The sequence below is a fragment of the Mustela nivalis genome (genome assembly GCF_964662115.1).
Source record: "Mustela nivalis genome assembly, chromosome: 5".
NCBI classification, from domain to species: Eukaryota; Metazoa; Chordata; class Mammalia; order Carnivora; family Mustelidae; genus Mustela; species Mustela nivalis.
In genome coordinates this window covers 10334813-10351152 of record NC_139024.1, presented here as the reverse complement: position 1 = coordinate 10351152, position 16340 = coordinate 10334813, and the positions used below count along the sequence as shown (strand labels likewise).

Genomic DNA, 16340 nt, shown 5'->3' with positions numbered 1-16340 from the left:
CTGGGCCCCTCACGAGGGGGAGGCCCGCCACTACCCTACGTCGTCCACCACAGCTGGTATGGTAGAGGAGCGAGTCTGCTGGTTTTCTTGAGTGATTTCCTGAGGGATTTTATTTCTACTACTTTTTTTCTGACTTAATTTGCACTTTCTACTTTCATAGGGGTGAAAACAAGTTATTGAAACTCTAGCCTTCTTTGATAAAAGTCTGGCCCTTTCTTGGGGTATCAGATTTTAAAAAGCGTACTAACTACACGTGTTACGACTCGTAGAGCTCATGTACACATACTTCAGTTTAGTTTTACTGCCCAGACGCTTCCCCTCTACCCTCTGAGTTACATGAGATACAACATGTATTAAACCTCCTGTGTCGTCCTTGCCTGTGTTACACGTACGTGCTCAATAAATTGTCCACTTCTCACCCTTCGTTTGCCTCTCCTCGTCTTGTGAAACTCAGCTGCCTGGGCCTGTTAGGGTTGTAAGTCCCCCAAACTTGCCCGAGATTCAGCTCTCCTCTCCTCAGGATGAAGAGACCTGGAACAGAGACTTCATAGAGTCACAGCGATTATCAGCTCCTTTTTTTTTTTTTTTTAAGATTTTTATTTATTTATTTGATAGACCGAGAGAGATCTTAAGTAGGCAGAGAGGCAGACAGAGAGAGAGGGGGAAGCAGGCTCCCCTCTGAGCAGAGAGCCTGATGTGGGGCTCTATCCCAGGACCCCGAGATCACGACCCGAGCCGAAGGCAGAGGCTTAAACCACTGAGCCACCCAGGCGCCCCTATCAGCTGACTCTTGACGAAAACTTTATCCCCTCGACTCCTGCCCAGGACTCCATTGTTGGGCCTCCCAGGGCTGCGGACCTCTTCTGATGGAGTGTGTTGGTGTGAACCACTGGCATTCTTCTGCATTCGTTTTCATTTCGTATTTTTCATGTTTATTTATCATGTAACAGAAGAGCATGGAAGTGTGAAAACTATAAGTACGTTGTAATTCGAAACAATACTAATTGGCTCTCCCAACATTACTGTCAAGAGTTGCGTAGGTAACTGCGTAAGTGGCTGCAGTAATGGGAGTTGACTTGTCCTTGCTCGTCCCACCTTGCGGTATGACCAGTGAGTGGTAAAGTCACCTAAAAGAAGAGAGAGAAAAGAAGAAGAAGATGTAAGGAAAGGCTCAGATGGAAATCTACTTTGCTTTCGCTGAAGTCTGCCTTAGATAAACTCCTTAGATTCCGCAAAGGGTTTTCAGATTTCTGAGACGAGAACCATTCGAGCCATAGTGCTTGTTCAGGAATAACCAGCGGGGCCTGATAACGCATCTTTAGTGGGAGATGAGACTGAAGGTGGTGAATCGGGTAAAATATCTGAAGATATCCTCCTAAGTCGGATACATTTCTCACTCTTTTTCCCAGTCTTTGTATCTGTAATACACACACACACACACACACATAGGAAAGGGGAAGGGTCAAGGGGACCATGAATAAATAATTATATTAAAGGGCACCTTGGTGGCTCAGTGGATTAAAGCCTCTGCCTTCGGCTCAGGTCATGATTCCACAGTCCTGGGATCAAGCCCCACATCGGGCTCTCTGCGCAGCAGGGAGCCTGCTCTCTCTCTCTGCCTCTCTGCCTCTCTGCCTCTCTGCCTCCTGTGATCTCTGTCAAATAAATAAATAAAATCTTTTAAAAAATTAATTATATTAATATAGGAAACACAGCTATGGGAGCTCTCTGCCTTTTTTCATTCCTATTGATTAGATGACGTTCAGTATGTTGCAAGTCAGGTGGTGTTTTGCAAGTGAGAACACTTTGGAAGTATCTTGGTTTTTTTGTTTTTATTTTTTTAATTAACATGTGTCTTACTTGTTTCAGGGGTACAGGTCTGTGAATCATCAGTCTTACACAATTCACAGCACTCACCATAGCACATACCCTCCCCAGTGTCCATCACCCGCCGCCCCATCCCTCCTACCCTGCCTCCCCTCCAGCAACCCTCAGAGTATCTTGTTTTTTTTTAAGGACCGTTCTTTTGGACAGTTGTGTTTATTCATGCTTAAACTGTACATCCCAAAAAGGGAACTTCTGCAAATGTTCGTTTAATAAGCCCAGCATATTTAGCTAGCGGTGGTAGCTGTGCAAAGGTATCTGGACAAATTATAGAGGAAATGAATGTTACTTTACAGTTGTAAATATATACGATACTCACCATCATAGTTTTACTTTCATAAACCCAGTTTCTCATCAAAACAACAAAATTATGTGAAGTTTAATATAATTCATTTAGTAGCCTCTCTGAAGTTTTTATACTGTGGTGTTCTAATAAAAAGTATGACCCAGACACTGTGTAACTTAATGATTAAAATTAAAAACTGTAGATTTCTTCATCTGTAAAAGTATTTAAAAACATCTTGGAAGAGGCATTCTTTTTCCAACATGTTTCTCTATGAATTATAAATAAATTTGTTTATTTTTAAAGATGCCAGTGGCCACTTTTAACTGAAGGAGTCCTGTTGTGACAGAACATTCTCATTTCCTATGATGTTTTTACCTAGAATTTATAGTCCATGTGTTCCTAAATGGGAATTCAGCTGACCTAGAGTAAAACATTTGTATAAACTGAGACTACTCAAAGTGGAATACAAATTTTAAAAAACGTCTAAAAAAAGGAGAAGTAAACAAACCATGATCATGCAGTTACCATGAATCACTATTAAATTTAAGACTGCAAGACCCCTGGCTGCCTCAGTTGGGGGAGCGTGTGACTTTGGATTTCGGGATTGTGAGTTCAAGCCCCACATTGGGTGTAAAAATTACTTAAAATTGTAAAAGAAAAAAAAAAAGAAAGAAAAAAAATTAAGGCCCACATTCCTGACTAGGTAGAAGGGGGAAAATGAGGTTGCATGATAATTACCATAAAGTGAAAATATATCTTAAGGATGAATTATCAGGTTATTACTTTGTAAAAGAAATAGTTTATAAAGGAATATATATATATTTCCTGTGAAAAAAGTGAATAATGATGCCAAAATAAGCATTTTCCTGTTTTTGGTTTTTTTTATAGTGTTAAAGAAATTTTTTCATTATATTTGGAATGATTACCATGAGCCCAAGTTTGGTACCCTGTCAACTCAACAAGTGAATGAACGATGGGCTAGTTTTTCTGTAACTTGCATAGCTGTTGCAATTAAAATCCAGCAACTTTTTCCAAAGAAGTATCTTATTGAGCCTATTTTCATTTCAGAGTGTAATTCTTGAAAATAGTAATTTTGTAAGGGTAAAACGTGTAGCAGAATGAAAAGTCATTTTTTATTAAATAGTTCAATTGAGAAGAGAGTATTTTTCATAAACTTTTCTCTGTTCTAAGGGATAGGTGACATTTTGTTTTGTAACTCGGCATTTTTCTGTTGTCCGCTTTTATGGGAGAAGATTGCTAATCTTTGAGTTACAAGATTTGGACTCAAGATATTAATTGGTTAGTCTAGTGATGGTCTCAATTCTACAATGCAAACATTCTGCTAATGACTTAGTACCATGACAGTTTGCATCTTGTGGCAAAAGTTAGTAGTGTTTTTTTAGTTTTGGTTTTCTTTTGGTTGTTTGACTTGGGTACATTATAAAATTGGAGATACCTTCTTCAGGACAAACAGGATAAACCCATAATCTGTCTAGCTCCAGAGTTCTAGTGGGAAGAATTCTAAAGCTGGTGTGATTCCTCCGCTTCTGCCCACAGGACTGACCCTGGAAGAGTCTTGTGCTCTGTGTCGGTTGCTGCGCTGTAAAAAGGAATGGGTGTGGTGAGCAGCCTGTGGCCCAGCCAGGAGGCGTGAAGATCTTGACAGCTGGCTTGATTTGAACCCACAACTGTCACTGGCTCTTGGCCATTTATCAGCCTTTAGGGGGAAGGGGAGCGGGGTCTATTGGGCCAGCTGAATCATGTTCCTGTTATTTTGAGGGAGTTGGACTTTTTTGAGCCCAAACCGTGTAACGGAATTCAACAAAAAGACAATTTAACATACATTTACTCTTCCAAAACAAAACGTTGTAGGAAACTACCTCTGTTCATTTGTTGGCCAGTCTTGTCATTTATAACTTGCTCTAAGTAAAAAAGGCCTAGTAGGATAAATTCCTCTTTGTAGATACTCTTTAAGAGGACTTGAACTCCAGTGTTCATTCTTTTGTATTTCATTACCTCCAGGAAAACGACTTGCTCAAGATTTTGTGGCTCTCTCAACTCTAAAGCCTGTGCTTTTAAAAATCATACAGTTAGAAAATCATGAAAGAGCAGTGTCTGTATCAGCTGTGTGTGTGTGTGTGTGTTAAGACACAAAAATCCCCTGTAAATTGCAAAATTGTTTCCCTTCGAGGGCTTAAAAAATACCTTGAGTTTGTTGGGATTAGAATGGGTGGCAGGCAGGGTAGCTGCCCTTCCGGAGCTGCAGTACACAAATCGATTTTGCTCCCTTAGCTGCCTGCCTGCGTGTGCTTAAAACAATTTTTGACAAATGCCGGAGTTTCACAAATGTAGGAGTAGCAGTTCTCGAGGTGGTTTTCCAAGTCCCTTGGAACAGCCATGCCCGTCTTCAGTCACTCTTCATTTGAATGAGAAAGGGGATGGTAGAAGCTATTTTTATTTTCCCCTGGGAGCAAGAGAAAAGGAGGCGGAACTCTGTACCATGTAATTTTAAAAAAGAAAAAAAAAATCAGATTCCATTGAGATTCTTTCTTGTTTACTTTTTATTTTACTCTTGCCGTCTCCCAGTGTGTTTGCCTAATATAAGTCTTCCCCCAGGAATATGAGAATATGTGGTACGGTCCGCCTCATAACCTTCCTGGATATTTTTATAATTTATCATCAGCTGACACCGCCTGGGTAGAATATTCTTACCACTCCCTCTGGCTGCTGGAAGTCTGAAATTACATCTTTGTCTTTGAAGTCAGGCATACTGTTAGCGTTGCTATGGTGACAGGGTGGGTAATGGCGTCCACAGACAGGAGATCGGTATTTAGCATCTAAACGCTGCTGTACACAAGGCCTTGATTTTTAGAGTGGTTACTGAACTATTCCCTTTTAGTAAATGTTTAAAAATTACATTTTTACATGGTCTTACTAGATTAATAGTCATGGTTTATTTCATTTTAACTGCAAGGATAAAAGCATTATTCCATTAAATGGGTAGCTTTTTTTCTCTCTTGGTTTATGCATTATTAACACAGGCTTTCCTGTTTTGCTTGTAACATTTTATAGGCTTTTTCAAACATGCAGTCAGATTTGCTCTGTTGCTCCTTTATTTTTTGGTCTTAACCCATTATCTGCTCCATCTTCCATGATTTCAGAGGAGACAAAGTTCTTAAGGAACTAAGCTTTAAAATATTAAAAATGAAGAGGAGGAGGGAGGGTGAGAGGTCTGTGTGTGTGTGTGTGTGTGTGTGTGTGAGAAAGAGAGAGAGAGAGATAATGTTGACTGGCCGGTCTTACCCCATGAACTGCAGCAATAACTTTCTTTTTAAGTGTTTCTTTTGTTTCAAGTTTCTTTTTAGCCCCTCTCCTGTACTATACCTTCACATAGGAGGTTAAAGGAAAGATTATTTACAGTTGTGGGGAACTGTGGGACATTTTGAAAATGTTTTAGTTAATGTAACTTTTTAAAAATGATTTTATTTATTTAAGAGAGAGAGAGAGAGTTGGGGGGGGGTGTAGAGAGGAGCAGAGGGAGAGGGACAAGCGGACTCCCCACTGAGCGCGATGCTCACCATTGGGCTAGATCCCAGGACCCTGAGATCATGACCTGAGCTGAAACCAGGGTTTGGATGCTTAACTGACTGAGCTACCCAGGTGCCCCAGTTAATGTAACTTTCGAAGTGATAGTCTCTCAATTTAATCTGTTTGGTCTGAGACCAGTAACTTATATTACTTATGATTTGTTGATTCTTGATTGTTTTGTCATTAGAATAATAGTGACTCTTAAAAGTTCACACCGTATATATGTATGCCTCCCTACCTCATTTATGAACTGCTTCTGGAATATCATTTTGAAAGCCTCATGATATGGACCTTATGCCTTCATAAAGTATTTGTTAGGAAATTCTTCCTTGGGTTAACTTAAAATGCTTTCTTGGATTTGGATTCTACTTCTGCCTTCTTAAACCACATGAGATAAACCTAAATCCCTTGTCTCTATCATGGCTGTTAAGATGTTTGAAGGCGGTTTTCATTTTACGTGTTTTTTCACTTGCCTGATTAGTTCCTTTATTTTCCCCATTATGTAGTTTCCATTCTGTCCCCACCCTGCTCTTAATTCTTTGGTAAAGTTCATTTTGTGTAAGTGCCTCCACATAGGAATCCACAGCCAGACTAAATACTCCAACAGAAGTGTGGCTGGTATAGAGCCGGTCAGTCACCGCCTTTGTTCTAGACCGTCGCGGTGGTAGGCGCTTGGCGTCAGAGCTCAATCTCACTCTGGCCCTGTGATGGGAGGTCCTTTTAAGGCTCATCTCTCATCTCTCCTGTACTTGAACCTAAGAACAGCTTTCGCCTTTACCCTCACTGAGTCATTTGGGTCATTGTTCAAGTCTGCTAACGTGTTTTTGGATTCCAAATCTAGCATCTGTTGTATTTAATAGAATTTCTACCTTTGTGTCATCTATAAATTCATATCTCATTATAACTCTTAACATAAGCCAATTAAATAGGCTGAATGTAGAACTCTTTGACGTTTTGGTTGTTGCCATTCATCCTGGTATAATAAATCTAGAGCTTCCGTGTGTTCTGGATCATGCATTACATGTTAACTACAATGCCACCCTAAGAGACTTAGGCTAGAAACTGAGTGGGAATCCAGAACAGTTGGGATTATGGTTCTGTTATACATAAAGGCTCTGTGATATTGAAAGTTACATATGATTTGTTCCTGATGTAATCTTGTATTCATCAAACCTAAGTTTTCTGCATGGGAGATGGAAATTGACTTCGTAAGCCAGTTCTTGTTGCAGCATGAAGGGATACACACTGGCTTCTTCCCTGTAACCAGGAGGAATGGCCAAAATAAACATCAAGAGAAGGTAGAAGAGCCTGTGCCTGTCCCCTGGGGGCCCTAGAAACGGAGTCTGAATGTTGTGGGCCAAGGCAGATGGTAGTCCCCCTGGTCTTGGGATCTTTGAAATGAAGTGGTCCTGTGTCTGGGACCTAAAATGTCAGTGAACAAGACTGTCGGTCACAGAAGCCCATGGCCTGCCTGTCCGGTGAGGATGGTTAGTGGAGAGAGCAGGTAGAGTGTGTGTTTGTGTCGGGGGAGAGGGTTCCTCCTCTACACCTTCCTTTTCTCCCTCTGTATTCAGCTGTGTGTCTGACGGATGTTGCGTGCTTTCCTGTCCATTACAGATTGTCCCGTCGGAGGGGGCACTGGATACTAGGGACATGAAACTGACACGGTCTTTTCTAGGGATGGCTAGTTCCCTTGCGCGGGGACGCGCACCTGCGGCCTGGCACTGGGGAGGAGACGCAGGGTACTGCTTCTGCAGTACGTGGTGGCTCTGCCTTCTTGCTCCCCTCTGCCTGTGGGAGCAGAGTCAAGTGTGAGCCAAGTGAGTCACCCAGAAAAAAAAAAAAGACATCCTTTTGTGATTGGGTCCTAGGTCTCTCCATGTATGTGTGGAGAACAGGCATGCACGTTTTGCTTGTATTACGCTGCTTCTCCTCTCCCCAACCCTACAGCTTCTGTCTCAAGCCAGGACTCCATTTCTGGACATCGGTACTTGAGAGGCAGAACACTTACAGATTAAGAATTTGCCAATAAGTTTTTTTTTTTTTTTTAAAGATTTTATTTATTTATTTGACAGAGAGAGATCACAAATAGGCAGAGAGGCAAGCAGAGAGAGAGAGGAGGAAGCAGGCTCCCTGCTGAGCAGAGAGCCCGATGCGGGACTCGATCCCAGGACCCTGAGATCATGACCTGAGCCGAAGGCAGCGGCTTAACCCACTGAGCCACCCAGGCGCCCGCCAATAAGTTTCATAGATTAGAAAAAAGAATGCTTTAGACCAGCACTGGCTCATGGAGTGACAGGTGGGGACTAACCCTGGAGATGGTCTCTGGGGGCAGCAGTCCTTTTCCTTCCTCAGTTGTAGGCTCTGTATATTGATGACTGTGCAGGCTACTCGGGTTGACCAGCCGTTTTGGCTTGAATTAGGGTGAGGAATGGACACGTTCTCACTATAATGAAACCCTTCATGAGGTTTTTATTAAGTGAATTCTGTATCTCCCTTCAAAAGAACAAATATGTGAGTGAATTTGGTCCTGTTTGAAGTATTTGTAAGAGCGAGTGCGTTCTAAAGACTTTTTGGATATTCTAGATCTGCAGCGTCCAACAGAATTTTCTGCAGAGATTAAAATATCCTGTATCTGTGTCATATAGTATGTTAGCCACTTGCCATGTGTTACTGTGTAGCACTTGAAATATGGTGGGTGCGAGGAGCTGAATTTTGAATTTTAATTAAATTTAAAATAGCCACATGTGGCTAATGGCTTCCATATTGGACAGTCCGTTTCTAGCTTATGGATCCTACATAGTCTTGTTTTTACTACAGAATAGATTTTGGTAAAATAACCATGTCCTCATTCACATTCAGGTTTTCAGTGCATTCTGAACTAGCATTTCAGTCTAACCCCTTCATACGTGTGTCCCGGAGATTACTGGTACAAATGTATTTTAGGTGTGGAGTTCATCGCTTGCAGGCTTTTGGTGTATAGATTGAAAACCAAGATTTCGGGAGTAAGGTAGTTGTCCCCTCAGTGGATGGTTGCTGTGTGCTTCGAAGTTAGCCTAAGTGCTTTCTCGTCTTTCTACGTGCCTGTGTGCCTGCACTTTCGATTACCTGTATTTACTGGAAGTATTTACTACAGAGGTGGTTACCTTTAGGCTGTCCTCTGGGTGCACCCCCAGACTAGCACCAAGGTCAGCTTCGGGTGTGCGGAGTCCAGGCCCCTGGGCATGGGCTGGAGGTCAGGCAGCGGTGTGACCCCCTGCGGAGCACAGTAGTGTCGCGGGGAGGTCCAGGATTCTGCTCTCCCGGACCACTGTGCAGGTGTAAGCTGCAGCTTCCCGACACAGTGCAAAACGTCTTAAGGTCTATGCATTTGGCATCTTTTTCAGAACTTAGGTGTCATATCTGCGAGGTAGCCTGGGGTTCAGCCTCTGGTGGTGAAAATAGCTTCCTGTGGCTGCATACAGATGATGTCTGCTGATAAACAAGGCTGTGTTCCCTTCTGTGTAATTGCAAAGGGCATCAAGACCTGTGTTCTCAGTGAGTCCTAGATAATTTCCTATTACGGAGTGCAAATAAGCGGCAGTTCCTGGGCAGCGGAGGAATTTTCCGACTCTGCCTTCCCCAGGCTGTGTTGCTCCCTCGCTAGGTGAGGAGGGAGCTTGCCGAAGCAGCTGGCGATGCAGCGAAAGCCTGGAGCCCCAGTCCCTCCGGCTGCCCTTCTCCAGGCCGCTCCGCCCGGGCTGTGGTTCCTGGTCGGGGGATCGCATGTGGCGCTGCCTTCCGCGTCTCCTTCTCGGTTCACGGTTCCAGGCCTCGGCGGGTTCCGGATATCCAGAAGCACTGTGGGTTACCTCTCAAGTCCTGCAGCTGCACAGTGTGAACACCGTGTTCCAGGCTTTCCGGTCCGCTTGTCCCCACCTCCGAAGTCAGCTTTGCCTGCTGCCTGCCTTCACCTCTCCAAACACCGCATCTCACGCCTCATCCCGCCCGAGTGTTGTCTGTTTCCTGAGAGCAAAAGGTTAAAGGGTGACTTTCTGTTTTTGAGGTCATTATACCACACCTAGGAGCATCTTTTAATTTTTAAACCCCACCCCACGTAAAGAAGAGGAAGGATCCTAGGAACGAGTAATAATGATTTTCTCAGTATTTGTCTGGTTCTAGGGCAGGAATGTGCACTTCGGCTTCGGAAGTAGACGGATGGGTTACTGGTGCTTGTCGCTCTCACTCATTCGGTCTGTAAACCTAATTTGTTTTATTTATGATGGGAGAAGGAGTAGATGAATTCATTTTACTAAGCAGTTCTTGAGTTTTTGTAGTGCGCTATTATGACAGATACATTCTTGGTTTGAGCAAAGATGAGGAAGTGCAGAATCCCTGAGATTATGAAGCACTTTTCAGCAGATATATTCCGTTGTGGGATATATATTTGTTGTAGGATATTTAAATGTTCTCCAAATGTCTTCAGTACTTCTTGTGAATAGGAACTGTTTTTAATTACAGGCTGGATTTCTCTTTCCCCTTTTGAGAAATAATAGTCCTCCCGGCTCCCCTGTTCCCCTTTTGGGAAAAGTCAGTAATCTGGGTAATTTCTATTAAAAAACCTCTATTAAAACCAAGGAGTGATTGTAGTCCACTTAATGAAGCAAAGCACAAAAGATGATGAGGACAGGAGCGGTAGAGAGTCAGTTCACTCATGGAGCCACTTACTTTTAAAGGTAAGGAAAAATAAAGAAGCCCCCTTCTCTTTCTTCCAACCTGGTTGTTATCTGGAATTTTCAGTTAAGTAAAATCGTTAACCACTTATATGTGCTTCAAACTAAACACAAAACCCCAAAGACTATTTAATTATCACCCTTTTGTTAATAAGATTATGGGACTTGCATAGGAAAGATACTGCGCAAAATAGAATCTTTTCCTGTGTTAGTGAGAATACTTGGTTTGTGTTCTTTTTAATTATTGGGTCTAATACTTCTGCTTTTTAGTCAACGAAGGGTGAAAGCAAGAGAGAACGACCATTACTTCATCCTGCTGGAAAGGTCTTGCCTAATCCAAATTGTTTGTTACATCGTGTAGGGTTTTGTTCTTAAAACCTCTTAAAAAGATGGATGTAATATCTTCTTTCTCAAGATAGTTTTGATAAAATCTCAGCAGTTTACTAAAATTTTATGAGACGTCTTTAAAAAAAAAACAGCTTAACAGTTGCAGAGCTGTCGACTCCGTCATCTGAGTCATTCTTTTTTCCTTAAATATCTCATTCATTTAAATACTATGAATTTGTCCTCACCTCCACTGTCCAGTAAATAAATAAATAATATTCAAAGCTTTAGGTTTCTCTCCCTAGTTTCCTTTTGTGCCTGGTTTGGTTGGGCGAGATCTGGGGGAACACTGTTAAAAGTGGGAAGTGATTTAACATACCTTTGAGGCATTTGGCCATAAAGATTTGGTTTCTCCTAAAAAAGCACGAAGGTATGAACTTGCTGTGAGGGCGTGGGGGGGTGGGCTGGGAGGCAGTGCGAACACCAATCTCCGCCCAGCTCCCAGCAGCGCTTTGTTGGGTCAGTTTGGCTTCTTAGGAAGAGCATTGCATTTTTCTCAGGTCAGGACAGGAACAGTCCACTTTCTGAATGAGTAAAGTGGAAGTGATGCTCTTGCCCCCTCCCCCGTGCCCTTCTTGAATCCACTGCTGGGAGTTGAGGATTTTGTCCACTGTGTGTCCTTCTCTGGTTTGCTCCGTGCCCATCCTAGTATGCTGCTTAAATTTTCATTCAGAATCGTCTTTGAAGATCATGCACATCTTGATTTAACTGAGAACATTATGTTCGCCCTAAACTATTACGATTTTTTTAAAGTAGTATTTTGTTTTTCTTTACAGTTCCTAAATTTCTTTACTTAAAAATATAAAAGATAAAAAAAAACAGAAAACAAAATGCAACGCATTTCTGTTTTCTGATGGAGAATTAGGCTTTGTACAAAATGTGTGATGTAGCATCTGTTTGTATGACAGATGTCCTTTTATTGACTCATAGTAAGTTCCCCTGTGCATTGATATAATGGAATTATTGTTCTTAAAATAATTTATCCTAATTTATAGTAAACTAAAATTATATTTTCATTTTGGAATTATATTAGTGCAACCAATAAGAAATGACATGCATGAAGTTTGTTTTATTGACAAAGTATTGCCCTTAAAAGTACTATTTTTGTTTATGAGCAAATGTATTTCGTTTATATGGGTTTGGGTGTGCATTCCTTCGAGGCTGTTTCCCTAGTGCAGCTATTTACTAAAGCCTGAGAAATTAAGGCGACAATTTCATTTCTGCTCTGCATTTATTCTTTTATGAATGTACAGGGCAGTTGTCAAATGGGGGTGAACCCAAATTATTCTCTGAGAAAAAAAAAAAAACCCAGCCCGGTAAACTAGAATTAGAATTCGGATTTAGCAAAGTTGCAGGGTTTTAGAATCATAAGCATCGAACCCTTTCCTTTATTTTTTAAGACTTCAATTTAGAGAGGTGATTTGGTTCAGTGAAGATGCAGAATTATTCCCTAAACATTCTATGAAACTAAGTACCAGCGTGGAGAGCAGAGTTCATGGGATCTGCCTGTAGAGTTCAGGTGGCCACTTTGAAAAACCATTGCAAGATGGGCAGCCTTCTTATTTTGCTAAAAAGGAACAAATAATTGTAAAGTAGAACATTGATTTCTAAATTTGAAGTGCTATATGTTCTCAAAGAGAAGGGAAGAAATCGCTCATAGAAAAAGAAACTGCAAGCACCTCAGCCCTGGTCAGGACACCTCTTGCTCACTAGTCGGTGGGAGCAGCGCCCCGCGTGTAGAAACCGGCCGGATGTGCGCGCCCTGTGGCCGAGTGCCTGCTGCGTGAGGCTACGTAATAGAAACCGAATACTGCAGTAGTTTCTACATTTAATCAACTTTCTTCCACTGTCAAATTCCACGCCAAAACTGCACTTAAAAATGTGGCTCTGTCTTTTGGAGAGTAAAATGGAAGGAATCACTGGGGAAGGACCTCCGTGAGGTAGTGAGATGCTGACTTAAGAGAATTTGGACTTCGGCTCTTCCCCATGGAACCGAGGTGACTTCCTGAGCACAGCCCTGAGCCCGGCCTTTCAGCTGCTCGCTGGCGGATGCCGGGGTAGGTGCTGCTCCTCCGAGCCTCCTCATTTGGATCGCGCTAGGGAGCAGGGCCTTGAGCTACCCCATCAGCACCTGCGCCTTGCCCTCACCTGCTCTGGGTCCATATCTCAGGGGACCGCTTGATTGACCTCTTGATAGAAGCCTGGTGATGGGCACTGGTACTGCCAGTCCCTGAAATGAGTGATGAAGGCAAGACGGTGCCTAACTTTTGTCTCCTGTTGACTGCGAAATTGACACGTAGGTAGTATTTGCTGTGGTTCCAGAATTGGAAATAAATGGGCACATGAGACTAAGAACAACTCTGTCAGATCTTACATTATTGAGATTTTGTTTTCTGAGGAATGTATTTCGAAAAAGAAGAAACTATTCTATGTATTCCACAATAAAGTAAGAAATACCATGTGGTGGGAGCAGCCTGCCAATTCTTTCTTCTTATAAAAATAAGTCAACTCCACTATGCCACCCACTCTATTTTTACTAGAAAGAATGGGTGTACTGATTTATTTCACAGATAATTTTGTATGTAATGTATATAATTTTGTATGTACATATATATTCTTTAAAAATACTGTAAAAGGGTAAATGATAATTCAGTAGATTCAAATTTATTTTTTTACCTTTTTATTTTGAAATTTCAAAATAAAATGAAAGTAAAATGCATTGCCATGGATCTTAATTTTATTTTTATTTTTTATTTTTAGAAAGTAGTTTTTCAGAAATCTGTACCCATGTCAGTTTCTTTAGTAGTATTATATAGTTAACATAACTAATTTGGTAGGTTCTGTTTGTTTTAGTGGATTTATTTTATTTAATTCTGTTGTATTCTTGCATCAAATAAGGACTTAGATTGGAATTCTAACTTAGAGTTAGATTGGGAAGAAAGAAAGAAACCTATTGCTCAGTGTTTTCTCTATTTAAAAAGAGCTTTATTGGTTATTCTAACCACATGGGTAATATATACTCTTTTATAAAGTTCAGATTACTATTTTCTCTTAGATTTTTTTTTCTCCATAAATTCTTGGGTAATTCATTTCTTTTAGAAAAACAGGGTCATATCAGCTATGTACTGTTTTATAACCTGCTTAGAAAGCGTAATGTAATTTCTTGCCAGATACAGTTGTATGCCTTCATTTTAGATGATCGTATAACATCTATACAGAATAAGCCTGTGTAAGAAAGTATTAAATCTAAATATACCATATAATTAAGTATCGCGGTTTTAAGTTGCCTTGTTATATTGAGCTTTCAGGTTCAAAATGATACTTAGACCCCCCCCAAAAAATTCTGAGTAGTATTTACTAAGAATGATCAAATGCTATTTTATTTATTTTTAGATCAAATGCTACTTTAAGGCTGAACCATGGAAGTTTGTTTTTTAAATAAACAAGACTCCTTAAAACAAACTTTTTCCTCTTGGTGTATTTATGTAAGATTCTCCCTGTTTACAGAAATTGTATCGTGTTTGTTTTGAAAATAGAGATTTTTAATGTGCTTAGGAGATAGAGGTCTGCGAGGGATGAGAGATCCCGCATGGCACCAACTGGGCGTGGCCTCCAGCTGGGTTCCACGGCAGTGTTTTGCGCCTTCCTCTAGCACCAACGTGTGCTCCCCAAGTATGGAAAGGTAGCTCACATGAATGAGGGGTCCTCGCACACCACTCTTTTGTTTCAGTTTCCGCATCTCTTCTGTCATTCTTATAAGACACCAGAAAGGCTCTGCATTTTGACTTTTACAGTTGTGGGGAGGGTCATCCTCAGTTTTCCCCCGTGGCTCCCTACCAAAAGGGGTGGGCTTGTCATGGACTCAGCTGCAGGCCTACCAGCTCATCTCCTGACCTTTGGCTCGCCAGGACTGTGAGCTGTCAGGGCTCCTGTGACATCCGTGGGATGTGACTTGAATGGATAGACTGCACGTGCTGAGTCAGCTGTTCCTCCTTCCCTTCCACAGGAGAAAAGCAGGTGCTAAGTCTCATTTTGAGAATTTATCGCTGTCTGTTGGTGACACTTTAGAGACCACTCTGCTTGTTTGACTAATAGCCGAATGGAAGCTAATAGTCTGTTTAGGCCATCGAAGCCTAAAATCCTAATTTCTTCCTCTGACCTCCCCTTCCAAAAAAATATCTCTTCATGTTTTTGTGCTGAGACTACATAGACAGGCAAATGTGATATTTTGTGCAGGGAAAATTAGGATAGGATTGAGAGATTTGTGGTTTTAAATTCTTTTATGGTAACATACTTTTATATGTATGCTCAGGTCATAGAATGTCGTGTGTGTGGTTCTGTATGTCTCCGTGTATAAAAATTGTAAATTTGGAGTTACCGATTTTGTAAAAGAAGAAGATACATTCTTTTTTTTTTTTTTTAAGATTTTATTTATTCATCTGACAGAGATCACAAGTAGGCAGAGAGTGAGGGAAGCAGGCTCCCTGCTGAGCGGAGAGCCCAATGCCTGGCTCTATCCCAGGACCCTGGGATCATGACCTGAGTCGAAGGCAGAGCCACCCAGGCACCTCCCAAAGAAGATACATTCTTAAACCACTTCCTTTTAAAACAGCTGAACGTCAATGGAAGTACGAAATCTCTTACCTGAACAGGTTTCTTCTTCACACAAATTTTAAGAAAATTTACTGAAGTTCTATTTATATCCTGTGCACGTGATCTGAGGATATTTGGGGAGAATGATTCTTCGGTTCTTTTTACTTTGGCTTGTAGGAAATGAAAAATATATGAACAGTCCAAGTATCAACGTAGATGAGGTGCTAAATAAATTGTAATAAGCACCAGAGGACATAAAAATGTGTTAATCTCAGAGCTGCATGATGATTTTTGTGTTGTGAAAGGTTAGCTTTTCAATTGCACGACTTAATTACTTTTCAAATGAATATTTCATAAGTTTTTTTTCATTGGATATACATCTACACGCGTATTCTATTCCCCATGTGGTAGACATGGGTTAGCAGCAGTTTTGAGATTCAGTTATGCCCTTCCTGTCCGCCCCCGCCCCCCGCATACAGATTGTAATCAAGACTTTCTCGTTTTTAAAATATTTTTTAAAGTTTCGAAGTAGTAACATCATTCACCAGTGCTTTCCCTGCCATTACTTTGTTGATTCTTGTATTGAATGTGATGGCACAGCTGATTTCTCCATTTTACCCAGGCGAGCCCCTGATAAGAGTAGGAGACCGTGTTTTCCACCTTCCCAGGCGCACTGTTGTCCTTCCACAGAGTGAGGCTTGGTTTGGGGGCAGCAGCTCTCTTGCTTGCTCAGTCTCCCTCCTACTTTCTCTTAACAGTATAGAAAGAGTGTGTCATTTAAGAAAAATTACTGTTGATTATTCTGTGACTGTTTTGCACAGGGTAGCAGGGGTTAATGGAATAAACTAAATATGCACTTTAATTCATGGATATGTATTAATAGCTTATAGAAA

The 16340-nt window shown here is 41.3% G+C and overlaps 1 protein-coding gene and 1 long non-coding RNA gene across 20 annotated transcripts in view; both read left to right on the top strand.

Annotated features, from left to right (window-relative positions):
* ARID1B (AT-rich interaction domain 1B) overlaps positions 1-16340 on the top strand; it is a 436238-nt gene that overhangs the window by 168164 nt on the left and 251734 nt on the right. The gene's annotated exons all lie outside the window — the stretch shown is intronic.
* LOC309864237 lies at positions 13649-14316 on the top strand. Its single transcript, XR_014311406.1, has 2 exons — positions 13649-13729; positions 13760-14316. It is a non-coding gene; the product is annotated as an uncharacterized lncRNA (long non-coding RNA).